This window comes from Panthera pardus, unplaced genomic scaffold (assembly GCF_024362965.1).
Source record: "Panthera pardus isolate Hobbes unplaced genomic scaffold, ASM2436296v1 HiC_scaffold_16, whole genome shotgun sequence".
In the NCBI taxonomy this organism is placed as follows: domain Eukaryota; kingdom Metazoa; phylum Chordata; class Mammalia; order Carnivora; family Felidae; genus Panthera; species Panthera pardus.
In genome coordinates this window covers 123,005,756-123,020,511 of record NW_026526721.1, presented here as the reverse complement: position 1 = coordinate 123,020,511, position 14,756 = coordinate 123,005,756, and positions in this window count along the sequence as shown.

Genomic DNA, 14,756 nt, shown 5'->3' with positions numbered 1-14,756 from the left:
TTTGTAGAAACAGGATCACACGGTACACCCTTTCAAGTCTGGATGAGACGCGTCCCCACCGCTGCATGCAGTTGCCTTGTGTGCGTTTTCATCACCGTGCAGCATTTTGTCGTGTGAACATGCCACACTTGGCTCGTGTACCTTCTAGTACGGATGGCCCTTGGGCGGTGTTAGTCCAGGGCTGTGGTGAGCATGCCGCCATTCTCCTGGGGTGGGATTTCTCCGAGGGGTCATAGCAAGTGGACTTTTTTTTTTGAGTAGTTGTGCTAAATTAGCCTCCCACAGGGAGGGTGTGAACAGTCCTATTGTTTTCCCATCTTTGCCATCATTTGAGATGACCAGTTTTTAAACATTCATCAACGGATGCGTGCGTATACTTTATGTTATTCTTCACACCCCATTTCTCGTCTGCACACTGTTGGGCGCCTGGCCCCCATACTATCCCAAGTGATCAGAGCCAGAGCCTTCCTCTGACTGCGCTCTCCCTGCCTGCATTGTATCTGCCTCATTTCTGTCCCCCTTTTCTCTTGCCTGGGAGCCCCACAAAAGCAGGGATGTGACTGTGTTCCCAGTCCCACCAGCAGACTCTGTGTTGGATGAATGAATGAATACTTCTGGGTGGTGGGGGGAAGGGCCAGAATCCATGTGTGTGATAGCCTCTCCTTCTGACAAGAAGGGAAACTGCAGCCCAGCCCAGTGGGGTAAGCCCTGGGGCCAGAGCTCTGGGAGGAGGCAGACAGAGGCTCCAGACTCTTAACCCTGTCTTTCCCAGTGGGACACAGGCCCCAGCCCTCCCCCACCCCCAACTGCTACTTGGGCTGAAAGAACAAAATGACCCCAGAGTCTTCCTCCTTCTTATTGTTCCCTACCCACCCCCATTCCCAAATACACTTTGTTCTGGATGCCACTTGGGGTCCCAACAGGGAGGCAGTGGGCAGGTGGGAGGAACCTGCCTTGCTTCCCTGAAGTGGCTGGATTTCTGGAAGGTCTTGGGGAGGGAGGGAGGGAGGGCGGGCATGTGCCGGTGGGGTGACTAAGGCACAGCTGCAGTGCAAGCTGTTTGTTTCTCTGCTGCATTTGGGAACAGCGACAGTGACTGTCATTTCCCATCCATGGAGGCTTCGGGAGGGGCAGAGAAATGGGCACTGGGGAGACAGAGGCTATCAAGGTCAATACCCCGGAATCCTGAGAGTGTGAGGACAAGGGGAGGGGCAGCAAGTGTGGGAGAGCCTTCCCTGCGGACAGAGCGCATGGGTGATGGCCAGTGGGCCAGCCTGGTATGGTGCAAGGTGGGACCAACAGGTGGTAGTGGTAACTAGCAGGTGCACTTACTCAGTGCCTACTGTATGCTTGGCACCCTGTTAGGTACTTTACTGGCATCATCCTCTTTTCCTGTCTTAAACTAGGGTTGGCATCATGTCCATTACACAGATGAGGACTCTGAGGCTTAGAGACGGGGAGCAGCCTGTCTGCGGACTGTGCTTCTGCAGCAGGCACACACTCCATCCAGGACTCTTGAACAGACCTGGGACCCTCCCACTGCAGCACATGCTCCTTGAAGGCAAAGCCACAACAAGCCCAAGTCACATGAACCACGGTGAGCAGAGAGTGATTTCAGCAGCCTCTAAGAACCAAGCAAACTTCTCCAGAGCCCTTGAGGTGGGCGGGGGGGCAGGGGGCAGGTGTGAGAGGGGGCAGGGCAGTGCGGTTTGAAGAAGAGCAAGGGAGCCATTTAGAGATGAAGAGATTCCACTGGAGTGGGGGGGGGGAGGGGCTTTGGGGGGTTCAGAATGAAAGACCATTTTGGTTGCTAAGGTTACTGTCCACGACCTCCCCAGAATACCTCCCAGTCTGCATTTTCAAAGTGTGGACAGTTTTGAAGCCCTTTCACCCAGATGACCGTCTGGAAAGTCTGAGGGAATAGAGTTGCCAGATAAAATACAAGGTTCCCGGTTAAATTGGAATTTCAGATAAACATCAAATGTTTTAGTATAAAACATTTAGTATGTCCCAAGTATTGCTTGGAATATACTTGTAGGAAAAGATTATTTGTTGATTATCTGAAATTCAAGTCCATCTGAGCATCCTATATTTTCGTTTTGCTAAATTTGGCAACCGGAAGGAGGAGGCCTGGACTGGTATCCCCATTTTACCCAGAAGGGAATGGCGGCACAGATAAGCTGTGTGGGGCATGGCTGGCACTGGCACCATGTGCCGTGATCCCAGCCCTTTCCACTGCACACAGCTGCCACCTCTGAGAGCTAATTGCTGAACAGAGTTGCAACCTGACATCTGGGGCATGTGTCAGACCACAACAGAGCCCGTCTTGCCTTTCATCAGGCCGGGCCGGGGGAGCTGCCGGGGCCCTTGGAGGGAGGGAGAGCTGTAACTTCAAAGGCCGTGTCGCTGAGAATTCCAGCCACAGCCTTCCAGGTTTGCTTTTGGCTTCATTTCTTGGACTCGCTTGGCTCTGGGGACTGAGGTTTTACTTGTATGTAGGGAGAAGATACTGCTGCTTTTTTCCACTTGGGGGAAAGTACCACCTTTACTAAATGGTGCGTGGCCATTTTCCAAATTCTTTTACTCGTTAATCCTCCCATCACCCCCATGACATGTCTTCATGTACTGTTGTCCCCATATTACAGATGGAATAATTGAACACGAAGGCCTCTGGGGGCTGTGCAGGGCACATAGAACGGGGCTGGCTCTGGTTCAAAGGTCTTGCCAGTCCTCCACGGGGAGGGGAAAATTATGTGACATGGGGAGTTGCCCCTGGATCTCAGAACATAAATCTCACTGAGCCAGAACCCAACAAACCAAGTCATCCCAGATTCTGCCTTCTTCCTTTGCCTTTTTCCTGAAGGAGACAGGTTCAGGAGGCATGGAGATAATCTGAGATTTGAACCCTCCTCCAAAGAGGTGATCCCCACATATGTCTTCAGGACAGGCCAACCCTTTGTGATGTCCTCCTCTTCTCCTCCTTCTGTAGTCTTTCTGTTGCTGGGGTTCAGGGTTAACATTCCAAACCACCAACAACGATGGGAATTGTGTACATTGGCATTTCAGAAAGATCATCCGCCACAGGCAGAGAAAGGAAAGCGGTTTGGGGTGCCACTTTACTCTTGATGGAAGAGCTCCCTGCTCCAGGCCTCTGGCTAGCCAAGGTCCCAAGGCTTGGTGATAAGGTTACTGTAGAGAGAGATGCCACACTGCATGGGAGGGGCCTCACAGCTGCAGCACCTTCTCTTGTGTGTGGCAGAGGGGATAACCTGTCAGCAGACCACACGGCCATGTGGTTTGTATGGCTTCCCCTCAGAGCAGAGGTGGCCCTGGCCTCCATACGTTTCATTCCCTAAGTGTATCTGTGTGTGTGTGTGTGTGTGTGTGTGTGTGTGTGTGTGTGTGTGTGTTGGGGGTGGTGCTGTCATGGGTGCCATAACCAGCTTCTCTCCTTGAGACAGCTCACATGGGCCTCGGCTGGGCTTCCTGCCTTGCTGGAAAGCACGAGGTGAAGCCGCAGAGACATAATTTGTGGTATCGGTGCAGATGGAGACATATCTGTGTGTGTGCGCACGCGCACATGTGTGTGCTCACGTGTGTGCGCGCAATGCCCTGGATGCTATCTTCCTGAGACAGGATGAGTGAGCCTCCACTCTCAGGGCCATTTCAGGTGTCAGAAAAGTTAGAAAAAGAAGAGCACTTCCAGGGTCACAGTTAAGAATAGGGGGAACCACCACAATGACAAGGCTACATGTAGGTGTATTGATCAACAGCTAAGCCCAGCTGCCTGGCCATCCTCTCCAAGTTGCCAGCATGTAAGTAAAGTCATCTTGGATCCGTCAGACCCGGCTTACGCACCAGCTGAATTCCACATGGACTCTCAGTTGCCGCCATATAGAAGGATCACCCAACTGAGCCCTACAAAAAATTGTGAGAACTAATAAAATAATTGCTGTTTAAACATCTTAAAAAACACAGGGTGAAATGCACACTAATTACAACAGCCTCCAGGCTGGCTTCCCAGTGTTCCATTTTCACTGCTACCAGAGGGATCTCTCCAAGCGCTGCCCCTTGTAGGTAAAAATTCCCTGATAGCTGGGGTACTGGGTTCAGATTCAGTAGTCAGGCACTTAAGTCTCCACCTCTGCCCCTGTCCTCTCCTTCCAGGCTGTGCCCCAGGCCCCACACAACCCACATTTTCCAGTCCCTGTACTTCTGTGAACCCACTCCCCCTCCACCCTTAATCCTGTTGGCCTGGCTCAAGGTCCATTTCTCCCTTCCACCCTCCTCTAGCGTCCCTGGCCCTGCCCACACCAGCCATTTTGTACGTGTTTCAAGGCTGTCCAAGTTTGTTATCTTCTTGTGATAATCACATCTCACAGGTGCCTAGAACTTTCCAACAGACAAAGCACTTTCACAGGATACACTCATGTATTCCTCATGGCAACCCTACAAAGCAGGGACCACTCGCTCCCCTTTGCAGATAAGCCTCAGAGAAGGTACATGCCGACTCTGATTCTAAATCACCCTGTTCGTGGAAGCTGAACTTGTTTTCTGGGTCTGACGTTTCCTGACTCACGCTCTCTTCTACCCACATTGAAAATTCCACAGCAAAGGCCCCTGGACACAAGTGGGGTTCTTAAGTGCCAGATGGGAGGGGGACTTGGCTCTCTGGCTGTCAGACCCTTTTAGAAAAGCAAGCGAGGTCTTTGCAGCAAGGTCAGTTTCTTGACTTCTATTGTCTGCTGTCTGCTCCCTACCACCCCTGTATTCTGGGAGATCCCCTGCCTCTTTGGCTGGAGGAGGGAGAGTTGAGGTTTTCTCTGTCCTCAGGACGGGTGGAGAAGTAGCCAAAAGGCTGTGTGAAAGGGGAGGACACTCTGTGTCCTTCCAAAGATGCGAATGTAGAGGGGACTGCGGTAGCACGAAAAGGCACCCCCAGGGCTGAGCCGCCTCAGAGGAGGAGATACACCATGGTCTGGGTCCTGACGGCGGTCCCACAGCGCCACCCAGTGGCATTCAGGGAGAATACATGTGCCCTCATGTGGAGTGGGGCCCAGGACAGGGACCTAGAGCACCTCCTAAGCCAGAACCTGGGCCAGGTGCTTTTGCCCATTATGCGGCCAGATCACCTTGTTAATCCTCCCACCAACTCTGCCTGGCAGGAGAAAGGGACGGGGCTCAGAGTGAGCGGCCCTAGAAGAACTTGATTCCTTGCTGGGACAAGTCAGAGCTGCTTCCAGCAGTGGCTCCTCCTGTCCCTCTCCAGTGCCCTTAACCCATGACCACCTGTGTCCCCCTTGCCTCCTGGGTGATCCTCTTTGTCTTCTCCCATCAAGTCATTTTGCGGGCAAATATAAAATGCCTGAGAAAAGTGGTTTAACTTACTGAGTACCTGCTCTGTGCCTGAGGCTGCTTATTAATTTTTGAGTAGTCTCACTAAACCCCACAACAACACTGAAAGGCAGGGATTATCAATCCCATTTTACAGAAGAGGGACTGATTCTTGGAGAAGTAGAGTAATGCATACAAACTCACCCTGCTGTACAAAACAGAACTGGGATTCACAACCTAAAGCCCTTAGGTACCTGCTTCCCTGGGGGAACTATTAATTTTTTTAATTTTATTTTTTTACATTTATTTATTTTTGAGAGATAGAGACAAAGCACAAGTGTGGGATGGGCAGAGAGAGAAGGAGACACAGAATCCGAAGCAGGCTCCAGGCTCTGAGCTGTCAGCACAGAACCCGACGCGGGGCTTGAACTCACAGACCATGAGAGTATGACCTGAGCTGAAGTCAGGCGCTCAACCGACTGAACCACCCAGGCACCCCTATTTTTTTAATGTTTATTTATTTTTGAGAGAGAGAGAGACAGAGCATGAGCTAGAGAGGGGCAGAGAGAGGGAGACAGAATCTGAAGCAGACCCCAGGCTCTGAGCTGTCAGCACAGAGCCGGATGTGGGGCTCAAACTCACAAACCGTGAAGTCATGACCTGAGCTGGAGTTGGCTGCTTAACCGACTGAGCCACCCAGGTGCCCCCCCACCCCCTTTGGAGGAACTCTTCCTTTTATCATCATTGTCTTAAAACAGCCTCTGCTTTGGTGGAAGAAAAAATTTTGCAACCAGAAAAATCTCCCATAAAACATTAATAAGTTTTCTACCAAATTCAGGTTCATTTTCTCTTCATGGCTTAAATAAAAATGGGCATCATTATTGTCACCATCATCAGCATCATGTATTCCACAAACATATAATGAACCCTGTCACTGTCATTGCAGGAGTCCAACATGAATCCTGGCCCCTATCTGCCATCAAGGTCACTATCACTGCTATTCTCTGACTCCAGTTAGGGTGGGCTCTTCTCATCTTCACCTGGAAGCCTGGACCCTTCTCTTCTAGTTCTGCTTGTTGTTCATGTGCTTATTCATTCATATATTTAATGGATATTTATTGAGCTCCTATTGTGTGTCAGACACTCTGATGAGTACTGAAGATATAGTGGTGAAAGGCTCTGCCCTCACAGAGCCCATAGTCTGGAAGGTAAAATAGATAATAACCAAGTAAATTTACAAGTATTTGACCACAATCTTCATAAGCACTCTGAAGGCAGGACTGGAATACTACGACAGCATTAGTCTGGGGGCTCCCCTCTCTGCAGCATGCCTCACAACCTCCAGCCCATACTGGATATGCACTATAGGAAATCCTCCAGCCATGGGGCCCTCTGTCCTAGGTCCTCAGTGACATTTCCAGTTTCCTGGGATTTTGTTGCTTGCTTTAAGTTGCCTCATAATTTGTGTTCCTTTGTGAGTCTTCATGAATTTTAGTTTTTAAATCAGAAGAAAAATGCCCCTTTACAGTCTGGGTTCAGAAAATTCATGTTCTACAGTCTTGAATTACTCCCTAGTGGTATCATATAGGTGTTTGTGCCCTTCGGACTCCATTGAGGAGGATCTCCACTTCCTTCCAAGAGAGAGGAACAAGGACTAGATGTACTTGAAACAAAAAAGCAAGAAAATATACAAAATGATGGTTTTCAAAATACCAGACACCAGGCAATGAAGGGCAGTGTCCCTGTCATGGGAAACAAATGAGGCGAGTCCTACAATTTTCACATCTTAATGACTTGAGAAGTTTTCTAGGCTATAGAGAGAAGGAGAAACCAGCCAGAGCTCAGAAAACTCCCTGAGTTCAGGAGATGGAGCTAAGAGCCCAGGGAGACCACGGTGGCTCGAGTTTGCCAAATATATACCAAAGAAGCAGAGAGCTGCACATGGAACTCTGAAGATCCACAAAGGGTTCCCTTCAAGCACTCAGCAGAGTGTTGGTCAGGGCATGAGTATGAAGATACTAACTGAAGCTGAAGTGGGGGAACGTCTAAAAGGAACAGAGAGCAGTGGACAGCATACCCCAAAGGCTGGAAATAGTGACTGTTCCCACCAGCAAGAAAAATTCATAAATTATGGGGAATTGGGTAGAATATTTGAAAGGTGTTATCTGAATAATGTGAAATTATTAGCCCTATGTGGAGCACTGCCCTAGACCTACCTAACAAATCACAAAAGAACATCCAGGGGCCCCTGGGTGGCTCAGTCAGTTGAGTGTTTGACTTTTGATTTTGGCTCAGGTCATGATCCCAGGGTTGTAGGATTAAGCCCCATGTTGGGCTCTGTGCTGAGCATGGAGCTTGTTTAGGATTCTTTCTCTCTCTCCCTCTGCCCTTCTTCCCCACTCATGCCCTCTCTCTCTAAAAAAATTTTTTTTAAAGAATATGTAAAAAGATTGGTGTTTTCAGTTCACCTAACTGAATCCCAGACCAAGGTACAAGAATATAGGAATACTAAAATATTCAGCCCCCCAGCAGAGTAAAATTCACAAACTGTGGCAATCAAATATTAACAGGCATAAAAAGAAGCATGAAAATATTGTTAAGAACAAGAATAGTCAATCTGAACTGACCCAGAACTGACACAAATATTAGAATTAGCAGAAAAGGACGTTAACAGTGATTATGACTGTATTTTATCTATTAAAAAAGCTAAGTAGAGACATAGAAAATACAAGAAAACGTCTAAGTCAAACTTCTGTAGATGAAGATTACAATGTCTGAGATTAGAAGTATACCAGACTAGATTAATAGCAGATTAGACTCAGCAGAAGAAAAGATTAGTGAACTTGAAGCCATAGCAATAGAAATTATTCAGAATGAAACAGACATAGAAAACAGGTGTTTTTTTTTTTTTTTGAAAAAGGATAGAGGATCAGTAAACTGAGGGACAACTTTAAGTGGCTTCATATATATAATTGGAGTCTGTGAAGGAGAGTGGAGGGTGGGGAAGGGAATAGACATAAAAACTTTTGTAGAAGTAATGGACAGAAATTTTCCACATTCACTGAAAACTATACACCTACTGATCCAAGAGTCTCAACAGACCGAAAGCTCAAGAAATGTGAATAAAACTACATCAAGGCACATCATAATCAAAATATTGAGAACCTAAGATAATGAGAAAAATCTTAGCTGCCACAGGAAAAAAGACATTATATGCAGAGGAACAAAAAAAAAAATGAGTATAGCAGATTTCCCATCATAAATGTAATCAAGAATACACTGGAGCCAGTCTTCAAAGTGCTGAAAGAAAAAATTGACAGTTTAGGGTTTTATACCTAGCAAAAAATATCTTTCCAAAAATGAAGGTGAAATAAAGATTTTTTTCAGATAAACAAAAGATGTAAAAATTTGATATCAGCAGAAATGACAAATGCCTTTGATGGGTAGGCTCATTAGTAGTCTATACATGGCTGAATCTCTGGGCTTAGGAAGACACATATATTCTGAAAGTAAATGGATGGAAAAAAATATACCATGCTATCACTAATTGAAGCAAAGCGAGTAGCTACATTCAGACAGAGCAGGGGCTGTTACCAGGGATAAAGAGGGCATTACACAATTACAAAGGTGTTGATTCTCCAGGAAGACATAACAATCCTTATGTGTGTGTATCTAACATGAGACTGTAAATATGTGAGGCAAAAACTCATGGAACTCCAAGGAGGACCAGAATCCACTATTATAGTTGAAGAATTCAGCAGCCCTCTACCAGAAATGGACAGATTTATCAGGCAGAAAATCAGTAAGGACATAGTTGAATTCAATAGCACCATCAGTCAACTGGATATCATTGACATCTGTCAACGACTTTATCCTACAACAGCAGGATATACATTTTCCTCAAGCTCACATGGAACACTGACCAAGGTCGGCCCTGTTTTGGGTCATAAAACACACCTTAGCAAATTTAAAAGAACAGAAATCATACAGTGTCCTCAGATCACAGTGGAATTAAACTAGAAATCAAAAACAGGAAGATAGCCAAGTGCACACTGAGAATTTACCACAGTAGAGCATACTTTGGGCCACAATACAAGTCTCAATAAATTTAAGAAGCTTCAATTCATACAAAAATATATTCTCTGACTACAGTGGAATTAGATTAGAGATGAATAACAGAAAGATAACTGGAAAATCATCAAATGTGGAGAAACTAACCCACAGGTTAAAGGAAGGAATAACAAAGAAAATTTTAAAGTATCTTGATCTGAATGAAAATGAAAACACACATAAAAATTTGTGGAATGTTGCTAAATCAATTCTTAAGGGGAAATTTGTAGCATGAAACACCTATAATAGAGAAAATCTCCAAACAATAATCTCAGCTTCCACCTTAAGAAACTAGAAAAATAAGTAGAATAAGGGGAATAAATAATAAGGATCAAATAAACAGAAATCAATAGAAAATAAAAGAACAGAAAAATATTAAAAAAACATTCTTTGAGATGATCAATAAAATTGATAAGCCTCTAGCTAGACTCATTAGAAAGAGGAGAATATACAAATTATTAATATCAGGAAAAAGAGACATGATATATTTACAGAATCAACAGATTTAAAAGCCTAGTTAGTTCATACTATAAACAATGTTATGCCAATAAACTTGACAACTTAGATGAAATGGACAAGTTCCTTGAAAGATACAAGCTATGAAAGCTCACTTAAAAAAATAAAAAAGGTAATCTGAGTAGTCCTGTATCTACTAAGGAAATTGAACGTCAGTTAAAAAGCTTCCCACAGTGAAAACTCAAGGCACAGATGGCTTGACAGGTGAATTCTTCCAAACATTTACAGAAGAAACAATACCAGTTCTACACAAACTCTTTTGGGAAATTGAAGAGGATGAAAAATTCCCCAACTCATTCTATGCAGTCAGCAATACCCTGATGCCAAAATCAGACAAAGACTACAAGAACAAGTAACTACAGACCAAATCCTTCATGAAAATAGAGAAAAAATTCTAAAAATGTTATTAAATCAGTCCAACAGTCTATATTAAAAAAAGATACATCCGTATTAAATAGGGTTTATTCCAGGAATGTGGGGTTGGTTTAATGTATGAAAAGCAATCAGTGTAATTATATATTATATCATATATAATTATAATTAATAAATATAATTATGTAATTATATATTTATTCTATATAATATATATTGTATATTAACAAACTATAAAAGTAAAACCCTGTGATTATCTCAAGAGGTTCTAAAAAAGCATTTGATGAAATTCAAACATCCATTCCTGAGAGCAGCTCTCAGCAAACTAGGAATAAAATTAATTTCTGCAACCTTACAAAGGACATCTGTGAAAAACTTACAATCAGCACTACACTTAATGTGAAAGACTGAATGCTTCTCCTCTAAGATCAGGAACAAGACAAAGATATCTGTTTGAGCCACTGATCTCCAACATTGTACTGGAGGTTCTGGTAAGTGTGATTAGGCAAGAAAAAGAAAAAAAAGAAGTCATCCAGACTGAAGAATTTAAAACTCTCTTTATTCACAGATGTTATTGTTTATGTAAAATATAAAATCTACAAACAAGAACTAGAAAGTAGGTTTTGCAAGTTTGAGGATACAAGATCAATAAACAAAAACCAATTGTACCTCTAAATTAGTAACAATCATAAATTGAAATTAAAGTAACATTTACAGTAGCATCAAAAATATGAAACACTCAGGGATAAATCTGACAAAAGATACATCTTTACCCTGAAAGCTACCACACATTGCTTAGAGAAACTAAAGAGGACCTAAATAAATGAAGAGATAAGTGTCATTTATGGGTCAGAAGATTCAGTATTGTTACGATGTCACTTCTTTAGAAATCAATTTATATGGAGAGAATAGATTTGATTTGATCTGAGATCTTAGATTTGACCTGAGATTTGATATAATCTCAGTCAAAATTCCTGCAGAATTTTTGTAGAAACAGAAAACTAGATTCTAAAATTTATATGGAAATGTAAAGGACATAAAATAGCCAAAACAACTTTGAAAAAAAGGAAAGGAGAACAAAATTGAGAGCTAACACTGTCTAATTTCAAGATTTATTATTAAAAAAACCACAGTAATAAACCAGTGTAGTATTGCATAAACATATAAAAATAGGTCAGTGGAATAGAATAGAGACATCAAAAGTACATCCACACATATATGGACAACTGATGTTTTTAAAAGGTGCAAAGGCAATTCAGTGCAGAAAAGACAGTCTTTTCAGCAGATGATTCTGAAACAATGCTTAAATCCATACCTCACATGATATCAAAAAATTAATTCAAAATGTACCATTCACCTAAGTGCGAAATGTAAAACTATGAACCTCCCAGAAAAGAACATAAGAAAAATTTTTGTTACCTTGGGTAGACAAAGCCTGACCCATGAAAGAACATGTTGATAAACTGACCCTCATCAAAATTAAAAACTTCTCTCTTAAATATGTTGTTAAAAGAATACAAAGGCAAGTCACAAACAGGGAGAAAATGTTTGCAAATGTATTTTTAATATAGGTCTTGTATCCAGGACATATAAGAACTCCTGAAATTCATTAAGAAAACAAACAGCCCACTTTAAAAACAGGCAAAAGAGTTGAGTAGACAGCTCTCCAAAGAAGATCCATGAATGGCAAACATGACATGAAAAGATGCTCAACATCATTAGTCATTAGGTCAATGAAAACTAAAAACTTGGGGTTTCTGGGTGGCTCAGTCGGTTAAATGTCTGACTCTTGCTCTAAGTTCAGGTCATGATCTCACAGTTTGTGGGATCAAACCCCACATTGGGCTCTGTGCTGACAGCATGGAGCCTGATTGGTATTCTCTCTCTTCTCTCTCTGCCCCTCTCCTGCTCATGTGCGTGCATATGTTCCCTCTCAAAATAAATAAACCTAAAAAAAAAATCCAAAATGAGATCCCACATGTATTAGAATGGCAAAGAAACTAACCACATCAAGTGTTGGTGAGGATGTTGAGGAAACCAAATTCTCATACACACCGCGGAGGAGATGCAAAATGGTACAATGACTTTAGAAGATAGTTTGGGAGTTTCTTGAAAAATTTGATGCACCTAATCACATGATTCAGCCATCCCACTCCTCGATATTTTCCTAAGATTAATGAAAACACATGTCCAAAGACTTGTACACAAATATTAACAGTTTTATTTCTAATAGGGCCAAAGAATGGAAACAACCCAAAAGCCCCTCAGCAGATGAATGGCTAACAAATTGTGGTACACCCACATAATGGAATATTATTCATTAATGAAAAGGAACAATTATTGATACACAGGAAACATGGGTGAACCTTAAAATCATCATGCTGAATTAAAGAAGCCAGATGGAAAAAGAGCACATACTTAGGATGCTTTTTTTAATAAAACTCCAGAAAATGCAAGCTATTCTGTGAGGGAGGAAAGCAGTGGTGGCCTGGGGGAAGGAAGTTGTGCAGGCTGAGTGGAATAAAGGGATTCCTGAGGGGCATAGGGAAATTTTGGAGACAGAAGGAATGCTGCGTAGCCATGGAACAAGATGAGATGAGACCAGAAAGATGCTGGTGGTAATAGTAATAGTAATGATGCTGTCTGTCATCTGATGGGCACTGACTGTGTGCTTCATGCCTGTTAACTTTTGCTCTTGTCCTATGTGGAAGCTGCTGTCACGTCATCTTAGCAGGAAATGAAGATGATGAGTAACAAGGGCTCATACAGCTAATAAGTTGTGGAGCTCGAATTTTAACCTACATCTGTCTGGCCCCAAAGCTCTTACCATGAATCTGCTCCCATTCCCAGGCCAGTAGACACATGTGAACACATGCATGTTCACCTGTACACAGAAGAGACCACATAAACACACACATACACTCACTTTGCATATATACGTATGTACTTGCATACATGGACATACATGCATATTCATGTGTATTTGAACGTGCACACAAAATGATCACCCATGCATGTGCACACATGTATGCATGCATCTATGTCCCCAGAAGACACACATATACACGTTTGCATGACACAGCCAAACACACACATTTGCACATACACATACACATAGGCACACACACTTAGGGCACCCTAAGAATCTATATTCTGCTCTTTTGGCTCTGGCTTCCAACCACTGCAACCCACTGCCAGCTTCTCCCAGTTCAGGCCCCAGGAATCTTCAGGACACTGAAGTTCTGAGCCCAAAGTGAAATTATGCTCAGACCCCTGATCTGGGAACTGCATGCAAGTCAGGGAAATCAGATGCATCACATTTTCTCATGAAAGAAATTTCTGACAGGCTTATTAACCTTTGAAAATACCAGCTCTCTGTCCAAAGGACTTCCGGAGTCCAGATCGAACTGAAAAATAATCTTGTGACAGACCACCCGGTTCTGAGCTGATGGGAATTACTTTCAACCCAGGCCAGCATGTCCCTCTGACAAAATGTTCCACATACCAAACCTGACAGCAGCCAGCTCTGGGGAGCAAGGGAGCCAAGTGTCAGCTATTATAGATCATATCCATGATGGCCATGACATGGGGTGATTACTCTGGGCCTCCGTCATTGCGAGGGCATCTGGGATGGCAGGAAGGAGCCAGCCTAAGTGCCTTTGACATTTATGTCACTGTGCTGTAGGACAGAGGGTCTGCCTGTTATCACAGACAGATGTAGCCTTGGCCTCTGGCGATCATTTTCTGTCTTGGGTAGAATTCACTTTTGGGTAGAATTATAGTTGAGCGGGTGCTGTCAGAAGCAAGGAGACAGAGTGCCGTGTGGAAATTTGGAGATAAACTGATAACTCCAGGGTTGGAGGAAGTGACTCATTCACTCCCACTATTTCAGGGTGGAAGACGGTCTTCCTGCTTGCTCTCTTTTGGGCCACCTTCTGGACTCAGAAGAGAGTCTGTATCATCCCTGGAAGTCTCAGTGTTTTTCCTTACCCCAGGAAACACACGTGAAACAACTTTTCCACCATAATAGCTGCCAGGGACCCTAGAGTGTACCTTGTGTTTGCTTTGAATAAATTGGAAGGCCTTGAGCAAGCCCAACTTTGGAGCCTCAGCTTATATGTATAGAAGATGGTCATATTGGTGCCTGTCCTGTCTGCCTCACCACTTTGCCAGGAAGACCAGCAGGACTGATGAGAAAACAGTGTCCTCCGAATGAAGGGATGATGGCTGTGCTTTGTCACATCTTTCAACATTCTCACCATTGCTCAGGATGTTTCTGCTCAGGTACAGATTTTCACAGGCTTCCAGGCACACATTATTTCCATATTCCTTTAGAACAATCAGGAATAACTTCCAGGCTTCCAGATCCTGGTTCCTCTTCTCTTGCACTGCTGTGACTGCTCCACCACTTGGTGGACTGCTGT